This window comes from Moschus berezovskii, chromosome 19 (assembly GCF_049115385.1).
Source record: "Moschus berezovskii isolate FMDL1 chromosome 19, NW_MosBer_1.0, whole genome shotgun sequence".
NCBI lineage: Eukaryota > Metazoa > Chordata > Mammalia > Artiodactyla > Moschidae > Moschus > Moschus berezovskii.
In genome coordinates, this window is record NC_142478.1 from 17,661,744 (window position 1) to 17,675,161 (window position 13,418).

Below are 13,418 nucleotides of genomic sequence, written 5' to 3' on the forward strand. Positions count from 1 at the left end.
GCAGAGAAGAGAATTCCAGACAACAGAGAAGCTGTCAGATGCCCAGATCCTCAGGCTGCAAGAAACGCCTGAGAACCGGAAGGAAGGCAGCAGGGAGGCAAGTGAGAGGGACATTGGACTGGGTGAGGGGACAGACGCTGGCAGGAGACAGAGTGTGCAGACGCTTGGAGATGGTCTTAGGTTTAGATTTTTTCCTCGGAGCAAATGACAGTTGTCACCTTCCGTGATCTTCAAATCACCTTAGCCATCACCCCTTCGTGGACTCTGTCTCACCTCCAGCAGCAGACTTCCCAATCACGACATTTTCCAACTTGATCTTTCAAGTTCTTCCTCTATAATCTTGTCCAGCAGCCTTCTAGCCTGCTGATACCTCTGCTTTTCCATGACCCACCAGACCCCTCCGTCTTACACTCACCCCCTTTTCCAGGTTGAATTTTGTTGTTCACTTAACGTGTCGTCCAAATATCATGCTTCCAACCCGCAAAGCCCCAACCCTGGGTGAACCCAACTGTACTTCCTCTGGCACCGAAACAGCCGAGTGTGGTTGGAGCAAGTTAAGCAACAGAATGAGCAATGTCACCATAAATTCAGATTCAGTGACCTCAAATAGATCCTCAGCTATCTGCAGGGGCAGATCTTTATTTTCTGGAACCTGAAGCATATACAGTTTTGTTGTTGTTGTTTAGTCGCTAAGTTGTGTCCCACTTTTTGTGACTCTACAGGCTGTAGCCCGCCAGAAGACTGGAGTGGGTTGCCATATCCTTCTCCAGAGGATCTTCGTGATTGTACCTGCTTCTCCAGCATTGGCAGGTGGATTCTTTACTGCTGAGACACCAGGGAGGTCCATATACAGTTTGAGGAGTCATTTGAAAGGAAAAGAATATACAATTACAAATAAAAATGTGAATATGAATCTAAAATGAGGAAATGAACGAAGAACAGATTATTGGAGCCTTGGAGATACAGCTGCCTTTCCTTTGAGATCTCTGTGGTGATTTGGGCTTCCTAGGTGGTGCTCGTGGTAAAGAACCCTCCTGCCAATGCAGGAGACATGAAAACACGTCTCTTATGAGGGTCTTCCAGATCCAGGGTTTGGGAAGATCCTCTAGAGGAGGAAATGGCAACCCATTCCAGTATTCTCACCTGGAGAATCCCATGGGCAGGGGAACCTGGTGGGCTGCAAAGAATCAGACACGACTGAAGTGACTTAGCGCGTGTGCATACACACACACACACACACACAGAGTGATTTACCTGTCACACACACACACAGTGATTTACCTGTCACACACACACACACAGTAGTTTACCTGTCCCTGGTAGCTCACTCCGGTATTCCTGGGCTTCCCTGGTGGCTCAGCTGGTAAAGAATCCGCCTGCAATGCGGAAGACCTGGGTTCAATCCCTGAGTTGGGAAGATGCCCTGGAGAAGGGAATGGCTACCCCTCCATCCATGGGATGGCAAAGAGTCGGACACACCTGAGTGTCTTTCACTTTCATAGTCCATGGGGTCACCAAAGAGTCGGACATGACTGAGCGACTTTCGGTTTCACTTACGTGGATATGCCTCCTGAGTGCACCCTGAGTCCCCTCCCAACCTGGAGACCCTACTTCTTCCAGCAGCTCCCTACTCGCATGGGGGCCTGTGCAGCAAGCTTCTTTATCTTCATGGATGTCTCTGCTACTAGCAATCCCACTCCTTTATCAGGACACTGCATTCAACTCTGAAACATTTTCTTTCATTCTTTTTAAATAACAGCTTTATCAAGATAATAATTCACCTACCATAAAATTCACATTTTTAAAGTGTAGAATTCAGTGGTTTTAGTATATTCACAAAATTCTTCAGCCTCACTATATACTTTCAGAATATTTCATCACCCCCAAAAGAAACCCTATTACCCCTCCCCCTGCATCCCTGACAGTCACTAATCTTTCTGTTTCTATGGATTTGCCTCTTTTGGACATTTCATATAAATGGAATCATACAGTAGGTGGCCTTTTGTAACTGGTTTCTTTCACTCTGCATAATGTGCAGGCTTATCCATGTTGCAGTATGCATCAAGTACTTCATTGCTTTATAGTGTTAAGTAATATTCCATTATGTGGATGTATCACATTTTGTTTATCCATTTATCAGATAATGGACACGTGGATTGTTTTTACTTTTTGCCTGTTATGAATGATGCTTGCATTAGTGCTTAAACCATTTTCGGATATCTCAAGTGTCCAAACCTTCCACTTTCCCCATCAAACAAAGATCTTATAGTTTCATCAGAAAAGCAAAGTGCTCAGACAGAAACTTCTTCAACCACTAGCCATCAGACAAGCAAACCCACATGCCGGCTTTACCCCTCCCACCCGCTCCTTCCCATGTCAAGTCAAAGGCATTGCTTTCCTCTTCTGAAAGGTCAGTCCCTCCACTTATGCTTTGAATTTCATCCCATTGCATCTTTTCAAGAACATAACCCTATCAATGATTTCTATATATCTAAATACTGTACTCTCCATGTAAATTTTTGTCATTGTGTATGTTGCAATACAACTTAAAAACAAGTAGCAGGCCAGATTTATCCAAAGGGCCATAATTTACCAACCTTTGCTTTATACCACCATGATTTGATTGGGTGTACATTCTCTCTCTCTCTCTCTTACACACACACAGCCCTTTTTTAAAATGAAAGGGAGCCATTAGAATGAAGCCTTTTAAAATAGTTGTTGTGAAAGGATTCTTACATGAAATTGCCAATAACATGCAGTTGCAGATTATTTAATTCTTTCTGAATGTTAGCACTATTCCTCTGAATAAACTACCATATCATTAAAATGAAAGCTGGCTGCACTGTATTTAACAAAAGGATTGTAGACAACAGATTACAGTTCTCTTTAGTCTTTATTGGAAACCAAGTTAAATTATTCATCCCATTTAAAATATCCTCACATCTCTTATGTTAAGACAATGTAAAAAACCCTCTGTATCATGTACTGCTTTTCAGCTACATTTTTTCTGCAGCCTTTCTCTCTCACAGCCAGACTTCTGTTGAATGTTGCTATAGTTTCTCTCTAGCTCATCCCCCATTCCTCCTCAATCTGGTTCTTTTTGGCTACTATTCTGATTTCGCTCTTATATTTGCCAAGGTCACTCATGACCCCCCATCGGTAAATCAGATGCGAATTTTCAGACTTCAGATTTCTCAGTCACACCTTCCTAAAGCTCTCAGTACCCCTCATCATGGTTATGGGTCTTCCTGTCCCCTGGTCCCACTCTGATCTCTTTGAAGGCTCTTCTACTGGCCCTTGGCATTTTTTAAGTCTAGCCCACCACTCTTCTCAGCTTCTGCTTTTTCATGCGGGTGGTATTTGACAGCTCCATCCCCAGCTGGGTTCTCTCTTCTGAATCATCAACCTGTGAGTACGACTGCCTTCTTTACGTACCACTCAGCTCCACACTATCAGCCAAATCAGAGTCATGAGCTCCTCCTCAGCTCTCACCAGATCAACTCCAGCGTCTTTTTATTTCTCCAAGAGTCATTCTCTGTATCTTCCTTTCGCATCTTCTATCACCACCCCACTACCAAAGGTAGATAAGCTTGCTGTGGATTATTCTTCCATTTCACCCAGTTCTGTACTACCGCTCCCTTCCAAGCTACTTCATTTCTCTTTGATTTTGGGGCATATGCTTCATGTATCTTTTTTTACCACTGCTCCACAGATTCTCCACTTTTCAGCCAAAGACATCTTCAAAAAGCACAAATAAAATCATTTCAGTGGCTCTCAGATGAGCATAGGATAAAAACCAACATCCTGGGGACTTCCCTGGTGGTCCAGTGGCTAAGACTCTGTTCCCAATTCAGGGGGCCTGGGTTTGACCCCTGGTCAGACAACTGGATCTCACATGCTGCAACTGAGAGTTCACATGCCATAGCTAAAGATCCCGCCTGCCACAAATGAAGATCAAAGATCCAGCATGCCGCAGCTAAGACCTGGTGTAGCCAAGTAAATAAATAAAGGAAGAATCAATTGTATATATATATTTTTAATTCTTAATATGGCCAACATGATGTGCATGGCCTCTGCCGTCTGCAGGCATCTATCCTGCCTCATCTGGACCACTTCCTTGTCTCTTCTTGTGCTCACTCAGGCATTCTTCCACTTCTGTTTCCTCAAACACTCTCATCTTCCTTCCCCCTCCAAAGTTCTCACTGTTCTGTGCCTGGCATGCTGCCATCACCTTTGCGTGCCTTTCATTTCAGTTTATTGGGACTGGTTCATTCCTGCCCACCCTTCAGATCTTGGGTCACCCATCTCTCCCACAGAAAGACTTCTCAGACTCAGCTTGCATCATATTCCCTACTTTACCGTCTTACGGTCTTGTTCTAAGAAATTGATATCATAGCTGTTGTCTCACATCATTTTGTGAGATGATTGTGAGATGATTTATTTTATTGGTATTGGCTCCTCTCATTAGATAATGGATGCTGTTAAGGAAAAGGACCGTGTCTATTTTGTTTAGTCACTTTATTTTTACCCCTAACACCTACCAGGGTACCTGGCATATAAGCAATTCTTAACACGTATCTGTGGAATGAGTAAGTGAGTGAAGGGTGTGAAGGGCTTTGATCAGGTGGCTGATCGCCTAGATGTTTGCTTGCTGCTGACATGGTAACAGGGAATAGGGCTCTAGTCAAGATGCTTGGGTATTGCTACAGTTGGAATGTTTCTGCTCCTTAAAATCCTTCATAGAGCACAGCCTTGTCATGATGAAGGGGCTGTGCAGGGCTCCCCAAGGCAGATGGGTCATAATGAAGGGTTCTGACAAAACACGGTCCACTGGAGAAAGAAATGGCAACCCACTCCTGTATTCTTGCCTGGAGAAACCCATGAACAGCATGAAAATGTGAAAAGATATGACACCAGAAAATGAACCCTCCTGGTCAGGAGGTGTCCAATATGCTACTGGGGAAGAACAGAGGGCAGTTACTAGTAGCTCCAGAAAGAATGAAGTGGCTGGGCCAAAGTGGAGAGGAGCTTCGTTGTGGATGAGAAAGTAAAGAGAAAGTAACATCCGATGCTGTAAAGAACAATATTGCATAAGAACCTGGAATGTTAGGTCCATGAATCAAGGTAAACTGGGCGTGGTTAAGCAGGAGATGGCGAGAGTGAGCATCACCACCTTAGTAAACTAAAAGAGACAGGAATAGATGAATTTAATTCAGATGACCATTATATTTATTATAATAGATTCTGTAGGCAAGGCTCCCTTAGAAGAAATGGAGTAGTCCGCATAGTCAACAAAGGAGTCTAAAATGTGGTACTTGGGTGCAGTCTCAAAAACAACAGAATTATCTCAATATGTGTCCAAGGCAAACCATTAAACATCACAGTAATCAGACTCTATTCTCCAGCCATTAATGGAGAAGAAGCTAAAGTTGACTGGCTCTATGAAGACCTACGAGACCTTCTAAAACTAACACCAAAAAAGATGTCCTTTTCATCATAGGGGGTTGGAATGCAACAGTAAGAAGTTAAGAGATACCTGGATTAACAGGCAAGTTTGGCCTTGGAGTACAAAATGAAGAAGGGCAAAGGCTAAGTTTTGTTGAGAGAACACCCTGGTTGTAGCAAACACCTTTTCCAACAACCCAAGAGATGAGTCTACACATGGACATCACCAAATAGTCAATACCAAAATCAGATTGATTTTATTCTTTGCAGCTGAAGATGGAGAAACTCTATACAGTCAGCAAAAACAAGACCTGGAGCTGTCTGTGTCTTAGATTAAAAGCTCTTTATTGCAAAATGCAGTCTTAAGTTTTTAAAAGTAGGGAAAACGACTAGGCCATTCAGGTATGACCTAAATCAAATCCCTTATGACTATACAGTGGAAGTGAGAAATAGATTCAAGGGATCAGATCTGGTAGACAGAGTGCCTGAAGAACTATGGAAGGAGATTCATAACATTGTACAGGAGGTGGTGACCAAAACCATCTCCAAGAAAAAGTAATGCAAGAAAGCAAAGTGGTTATTTGAGGAGGCTTTACAAATAGCTGAGGAAAGAAGTGAAAAGCAAGGGGGAAAGGGACAGACACACCCAGCTGAATGTGGAGTTGCAGAGAATAGCATGGAGCAGTAAGAAAATCTTCTTAGATGAATAATGCAAAGAAATAGAAGAAAACAACAGAATGGGAAAGACTAGAGATCTCTTCAAGAAAATTGGAGATATCTAGGAAACATCTCATGCAAGGATGGGCACAAAAAAGGGCAGAAATGGTAAGCTAACAGAAACAGAAGAGATTAAGGAGAGGTGGTAAGAAAACACAGAAGAACTGTACAAAAAACATCTTAATGACCCAGATAGGGTGGTCATAATGGTGTGGTCACTCACCTAGAGCCAGACGTTGAGCTCTTTCCAGACAAGGAGCCTGCTGGCACCTTTGATGTTGACTTTCCCAGACTGCAGAACTGTGAGAAATTAATTTCTATTTTTTATAAGCTACCCAGTTTATGGTTTTATTGTTATAGAAGCCCAAATGGGCTAAGACAGGTAGGAATTGTCTCCCTATAACCAGACTCCAAAAAGTGATAAACCAAACTTTATATTATTACCTAAAGGTGGGATTGTTTTCCTTTTAAAATTTTCCACTTATATATATTTGATTATTTTTCTACAACAAAAATGTATTCCTTTAGTAAGAGGACATTTTAAGTTTTAATAAACAAAAGTGAGGCTGTATTTCAAAATTAATAAATAACTTTATGCATTGAAATTTTCACACATCTAAATATTTCTAAGGAAGTTGTCTTTAAATAATTTGGAATGAAAATAGCCTTGAAATAAGATTTATATAGATACAGTGAGAAAACGGTCTTTTCACAAAGGAATAACATAGTTTGTTCTAGGCTATTTCAGTTATAATTTATTAGGAGCTATGATAATCAAAATATTATGATAACACTGCCTGAATAGCATAATTTTGTATCAAATTTAATATTTCAAAATTTAGATTACTTACTGGGTAAAAGAGAGTTTTTATTTTGTAAATTTATAAACCAAAATCCCTTGGTAATTGTGACATAAAAACAATATATTTAATAGTATTAGAGTTACTTAATATAATTACATTTATGCAGTTCTTATGTTCAAATTATTTTGGATGAAAAACAATTATCTCCAAGGTTAAAACTTACATATACTTAAATTAAGAAAACCTAAAGAGTCACTGGATAGCTTAGTTGGTAGAGCATCAAACTTTTAATCTGAGTGCTCAGGGTTCAAATCCCTGTCCAGGCATCAAAAAAAAAAAAAAAAAAAAAACAAAATTTATTTTAAAAATGGAGAAAACCTAACTCAGTTTTCTTTTAAACTGAAAATTATGAGATGACTGCTTCATCTCAATAATGTTTACCAGACCAAGGTTAAATCTGTGTGTACAGAGAACCAAGAAACAGACCCGTGCATGTACGGTCATTAAATGCGTGACAAAATTAACACTGTGCTACAGTGAGGAAATGATAGACTTTTCAGTAAGTGGTTCTGGGTAAATTGGATACTCACATTAAAAAAAAAGTCTTGTTTTCTATCTCACAACATATGCAACAATCAATGCCAAATGCATTACAGATTTTAAAATTAAAAAAAAAAATACTAGGACATTTCCAAACAAGAACACAGAAAACTAACTTCTTAACTTTGGGAAAAGTAAACAGACACAGAAAGCACTAAGCTTAGAGTTTGAAGAGTAGTGTATTGGGCAGTGTTAAAATTGACAGCATCTCTTCATCAAAAATCCTGTTTAAGAGAACGCAAAAACAAGTCATGCACTGGAAGAAGATATTTTAATCCCTGTATTTGTCAAAGGGCTTGTAGTTGGAATATATAAATAATCCTAGAATCAATAGGGGTTTCCTCAATGGCTCAGCAGGTAAAGAATCTGCCTGCAATGCAGGGGACACAGGAGATGTGAGGTGGATCACTGGATTGGGAAGATCCCCTGGAGGAGGGCATGGCAACCCACTCCAGTATTCTTGCCTGGAGAATCCCATGGACAGAGGAGCCTGGTGGTATACTGTCCAGGGGATTGCAAAGAGTCAGACACAACTGAGCAGCTAAGCGCATACACATGCTTCAGAATCAATAAGATGATAAACAATCCAAGACTTCAGCTTTCAGCCAAGGTGGAGTAAAAGAGAATAGAGTTCCCCACCCTCCTGAGACAACTTTATAAAAAGATACAAAATATATGAAACAAGGTGAGCACCGCAGTCATCATTGTTTACCGCTTTACTTTCTAGGCCACAGCACAGGGCACTTGGAGTCCTCTCTGAGTTGAGGAGATGAATCTGGGAGTTTGGGGAGGCGAATGTGGTTTGAAGCCACAGGACACTAGACCAGATAGGAAAGAGCTACACAGAGAGAGCACTCAAGATCCCCATGCGGGGCATCCCCAAACATCTCCAGCTGAATATGGATCCTTAGACACAGGTGAAGAAAGTACCCGGCACTAGGGCAAGAGTCATCGAAAAGGACTGTAGGGAACAATCACCAGGGAACCATCCAGGGTGGAAATGGTTCCTGTTCTCCCAGCCAGAGTGAAGAGCATGATAATTCACAAAGTACTATAGGGTTTTTGTCTCAGGCATGGGGCAAAATTATCCCTAGACTAAATGCTGCTGTGACTCTGCCTAAGAAAACTTGATAGCAAGATCCCATAGGTTCAAACTGCTCCCAAGAAACTTAACTCTGTCCTGAATCACAGCTCGGTGTATTCATAGGAAAGCAAAAATATCTTCACACCAACTCATTTTCTACAGCTGTGCCCACAGTTTTCTCCATTTACAACTTGTCCCACTATTTCACATACTTTTAATCTGCTAAAAATATTAACTGACTGCTCTCCTAAATCTAAAGAGAATATCATTTTAGTATAAATATATATCACATATTTTTGTATAATTTGTCAAAGTCTGATTAGTGTGACTTAAGTGCATGCTTCTTTCACTGCTTATAACATCTGATTTGATAATCAAAAATTCAGAATTTGACATTGATCAGAAATTACAAAGAAGCAGGTAAATATGACTCACAAATGAGGAGAAAACTCAGCTGAAGCCAACCCTGTAGTAACATAAATGGTAAAATTATTTGACAAACATATAATAGGTGTTACAGCTGTATATCATATGTTCAGTAAGCTAGAGCAATGATTTAGCATGTTAAGTAGAGACATAGAAGATATTAAAAAGACCTAAATCAAACTTTTATTGATGAAAATTATAATGACTGAGAAGAAAAACATACTACATGCAATTAATAGCAGATAAGACATCATAGAAGAAAGTTTTAGTGAATTTAGACATAGAGAAATAGGAAGAGAGAAAGAAAAAAAGATTGAAAAAATGCACAGAGCATCCGTGAAAATGGGACCCGTTTGAAGAATCTATATGCATATAATTGGAGTATCCAAAGTGGGAAGCACAAAAGAATATTTGAAAAGGTAATGGCCAAAAATTATCCAAATTTGTTGCAATTGTAAATCCGTAGATTCAAGACATAGCATCACTGAGAGAAATTAAAGAAGACCTAAAATCTGATCGCCGAAGAATTGATGCTTTTGAACTGTGGTGCTGGAGAAGACTCTTGAGAGTCCCTTGGACTGCAAGGAGGTCCAACCAGTCCATTCTAAAGGACATCAATCCTGGGTGTTCATTGGAAGGACTGATGCTAAAGGTGAAACTGCAATACTTTGGCCACCTCATGCGACAAGTTGACTCACTGGAAAAGACTCTGATGCTGGGAGGGATTGGCGGCAGGAGGAGAAGGGGACGACAGAGAATGAGATGGCTGGATGGCATCACCGACTCTGTGGACATGAGTTTGAGTGAACTCCGGGAGTTGGTGATAGACAGGGAGGCCTGGTGTGCTGTGATTCATGGGGTCGCAAAGAGTCGGACACGACTGAGCGACTGAACTGAATTGAACTGAACTGAAAGTAAGATATACTTAGTTCATGAATAGAAAGTCAATATTATTAAGTTGTCAGTTTTCTCACAGAATAATCTGTAAATTGAACATAATTCCAATCACTACCTCAGCAAGAATTTTTTCCAAAATTGATAAGCTGATTCTGAAAATCATATGGAAATGCAAAGGACTTAAGTAGCTACAACTTTGGAAAGGAACAAAGGTAGAGAACTTATGCGACTTGACTTCAAGACATAGAAACCCACCTTAATAAAGACAGTGTAGTACTGTCTTTGATAGTACTGGCATCAAGATAGACAAATGTGAAAACATTGAAACTAGAGTTACCATGTGTTACTAGATTACCAGTAATCTCACTCTTAGATATGAATGTAGAAATGATGAAAACTCTTAATTCGAAAAGATAAATGTACCCCAATATTCACAGCAGCACCTTTACAATGGCCAAAGCATGGAAACAACCTAAATGTCCATCGACAGATGAATGTATAAAGAAGATCTGTTAAACACACACACACACACACACAAAAACACACAGTGGAATATTACTCAACCACAAAAAAGAGTGAACCAATGCCATTTGCACCCACATGGATGGACTTGGGAATTATCATACAGTGAACTGAGACAAAGACAAATGTCCTATGATATCGCTTATATATGGAATCTAAAAAAATGATACAAATGAACTTATAAACAAAACAGAAACAGACTCACAGACATAGAGAATAAACCAGTCAGGCAGCTGGGATAAAGAATAAATTAGGAGTTTGGGATTAGCAGATACAAATTGCTATATATAAAATAAGCAACAAGGTCCTACTGCATAGAATAGGGAACTGTATTCACTATCTCATCATTAACTATAATGGAAAAGAAAAAAGATATACAAATGGGTTAATGGCACAGAAAACAGTCCAGAAATAGACTCATGCATATATGCTCAATTGATTTTTGACAAAGGTGCACAGGCGATTCAAAGAAGAAAGAATAGTCTTTTCAATAATTGATGCTGAAGCAATTGGATATCAAAATGCAAGAACAACAACAACAAATTCAAACCATACCTTGCAGCACATGTACAGATATACCCACAATAGATTATAAATAATAAAAGTAAAACCTGATAAAAATAAAACTTCTGGAAAAAGCAGAAAGATTTTCTCTTCTGGAGAAAATCTGTGTGACTGAGTTACGCAAAGATCTCTTAGATATGATGCCCAAAGAAATATCCAAAAAGGAAAAAAAGTGATAAATTGGTCTTTTATCAAAATTAAGAATCTCTGCCCTTTGAAAGATACCATTGAGAAAATTAAAAGACAAGCCACAAGCTGGGGGAGGAAGTATTTGCAAATCACATATTTGATAAAGGCCTTGTCTCCAAAATAAAGCCTTATACAAAACTTAGTAATAGGAAATATACAGCCTAAGTAAAACATGGGCAAAATATTTGTATGTATATATATTTAATCAAAGAAGACTCACAGATGGCAAATAGGCCATATCAAAAGATGTACTCAGCATCGTTAGTCATTAGGGAAACACAAATTAATATCACAATTAGATACCATTACACATCTTGAGAAATGTGTATGCAGGTCAGGAAGCAAGTTAGAACTGGACATGGAACAGCAGACTGGTTCCAAATAGGAAAAGGAGTACGTCAAGGCTGTATATTGTCACCCTGCTTATTTAACTTCTATGCAAAGTACATCATGAGAAAATCTGGGCTGGAAGAAGCACAAGCTGGCATCAAGATGGCTGGGATAAATATCAGTAACCTCAGATATGCAGATAACACCACCCTTATGGCAGAAAGTGAAGAACTAAAGAGCCTCTCGATGAAAGTGAAAGAGGAGAGTGAAAAAGTTGGCTTAAAGCTCAACATTCAGAAAACTAAGATCATGGCATCCCGTCCCATCACTTCATGGCAAATAGATGGGTAAACAGTGGAAACAGTGTCAGACTTTATTTTTTTGGTCTCCAAAATCACTGCAGATGCTGATTGCAGCCAGGAAATTAAAAGACGCTTACTCCTTGGAAGGAAAGTTATGACCAACCTAGACAGCATGTTAAAAAGCAGAGACATTACTTTGCCAACAAAGGTCTGTCTAGTCAAGGCTATGGTTTTTCCAGTGGTCATGTATGGATATTAGTGTTGGACCATAAAGAAGGCTGAATGCCGAAGAACTGATGCTTTGAACTGTGATGTTGGAAAAGACTTTTGAGAATCCCTTGTTCTGCAAGGATATCAAATGAGTCAATCCTAAAGGAAACCAATCTTCAATATTCATTCAGTTCAGTTCAGTTGCTCAGTCTAATCTAAGTCTTTGCAACCTCATGGACTGCAGCATGCCAGGCTCCCCTGTCCACCGCCAACTCCTGGAGCTTGCTCAAACTCATGTCCATGGAGTCAGTGATGCAATCCAACCATTTCATCCTCTGTCATTCCCTCCCTTCTCCTCCTGCCTTCAATCTTTCCCAGCATCAGGGTCTTTTCCAATAAGTCAGTTCTTTGCATCAAGTGGCCAAGGTATTGGAGCTTCATCTTCAGCATCAGTCCCTCCAATGAATATTCAGGACTGATTTCCGTGAGGAAAACTTTGATTGGATTGACAGGTTTGATCTCCTTGCAGTCCAAGGAGCTCTCAAGAGTCTTCTCCAACACCACAGTTCAGAAGCATCAATTCTTTGGCAGTCACCCTTCTTTATGGTCCAGCTCTCACATCCATACATGACTACTGGAAAACCCATAGCCTTGACTAGACGGACCTTTGTAATCAAAGTAATGTCTCTGCTTTTTAATATGCTGTCTAGGTTGGTCATAACTTTCTTCCAAGGAGCAAGCAGCTTTCAGTGTCATGGCTGCAGTCACCATCTGCAGTGATTTTGGAGCCCAAGAAAAAAAGTCTATCACTGTTTCCATTGTTTTCCCATCTATTTGCCATGATGTGATGGTACTGGATGCCATGATCTTCGTTTTCTGAATGTTGAGCTTCAAGCCAAACTTTTCACTCTCCTCTTTCACTTTTATCAAGAGGCCTTTGAGTTCCTCTTCACTTTCTGCCATAAGGGTGGTGTCATCTGCATATCTGAGGTTATTGATATTTCTCCCAGCAATCTTGATTCCTCTTTGTGCTTCATCCAACCCAGAATTAGGCATGATGTACTCTGCATATAAGTAAAATAAGCATAGTGACAATATACAGCCTTGACTTACTCCTTTCCCGATTTGGAACCAGTCTTTTGTTCCATGTCTGGTTCTAACTGTTGCTTCTTGACTGTCATACAGATTTCTCAGGAGACAGGTAAGGTGGTCTGGCATTTCCATCTCTTAAAGAATTTTCCACAGTTTGCTGTGATCCACATACTCAAAGGTTTGGTGTAGTCAATAAAGCAGAAATAGATGTTTTTCTGGAATTCTCCTGCTTTTTCA

The 13,418-nt window shown here is 40.0% G+C and overlaps 1 non-coding gene across 1 annotated transcript; it reads left to right on the forward strand.

The window, feature by feature from the left end:
* The first annotated feature begins 7,216 nt into the window (after positions 1-7,216).
* TRNAK-UUU (transfer RNA lysine (anticodon UUU)) lies at positions 7,217-7,291 on the forward strand. The gene has a single exon. It is a non-coding gene; the product is annotated as a tRNA-Lys (tRNA).
* Positions 7,292-13,418: the final 6,127 nt, after the last annotated feature.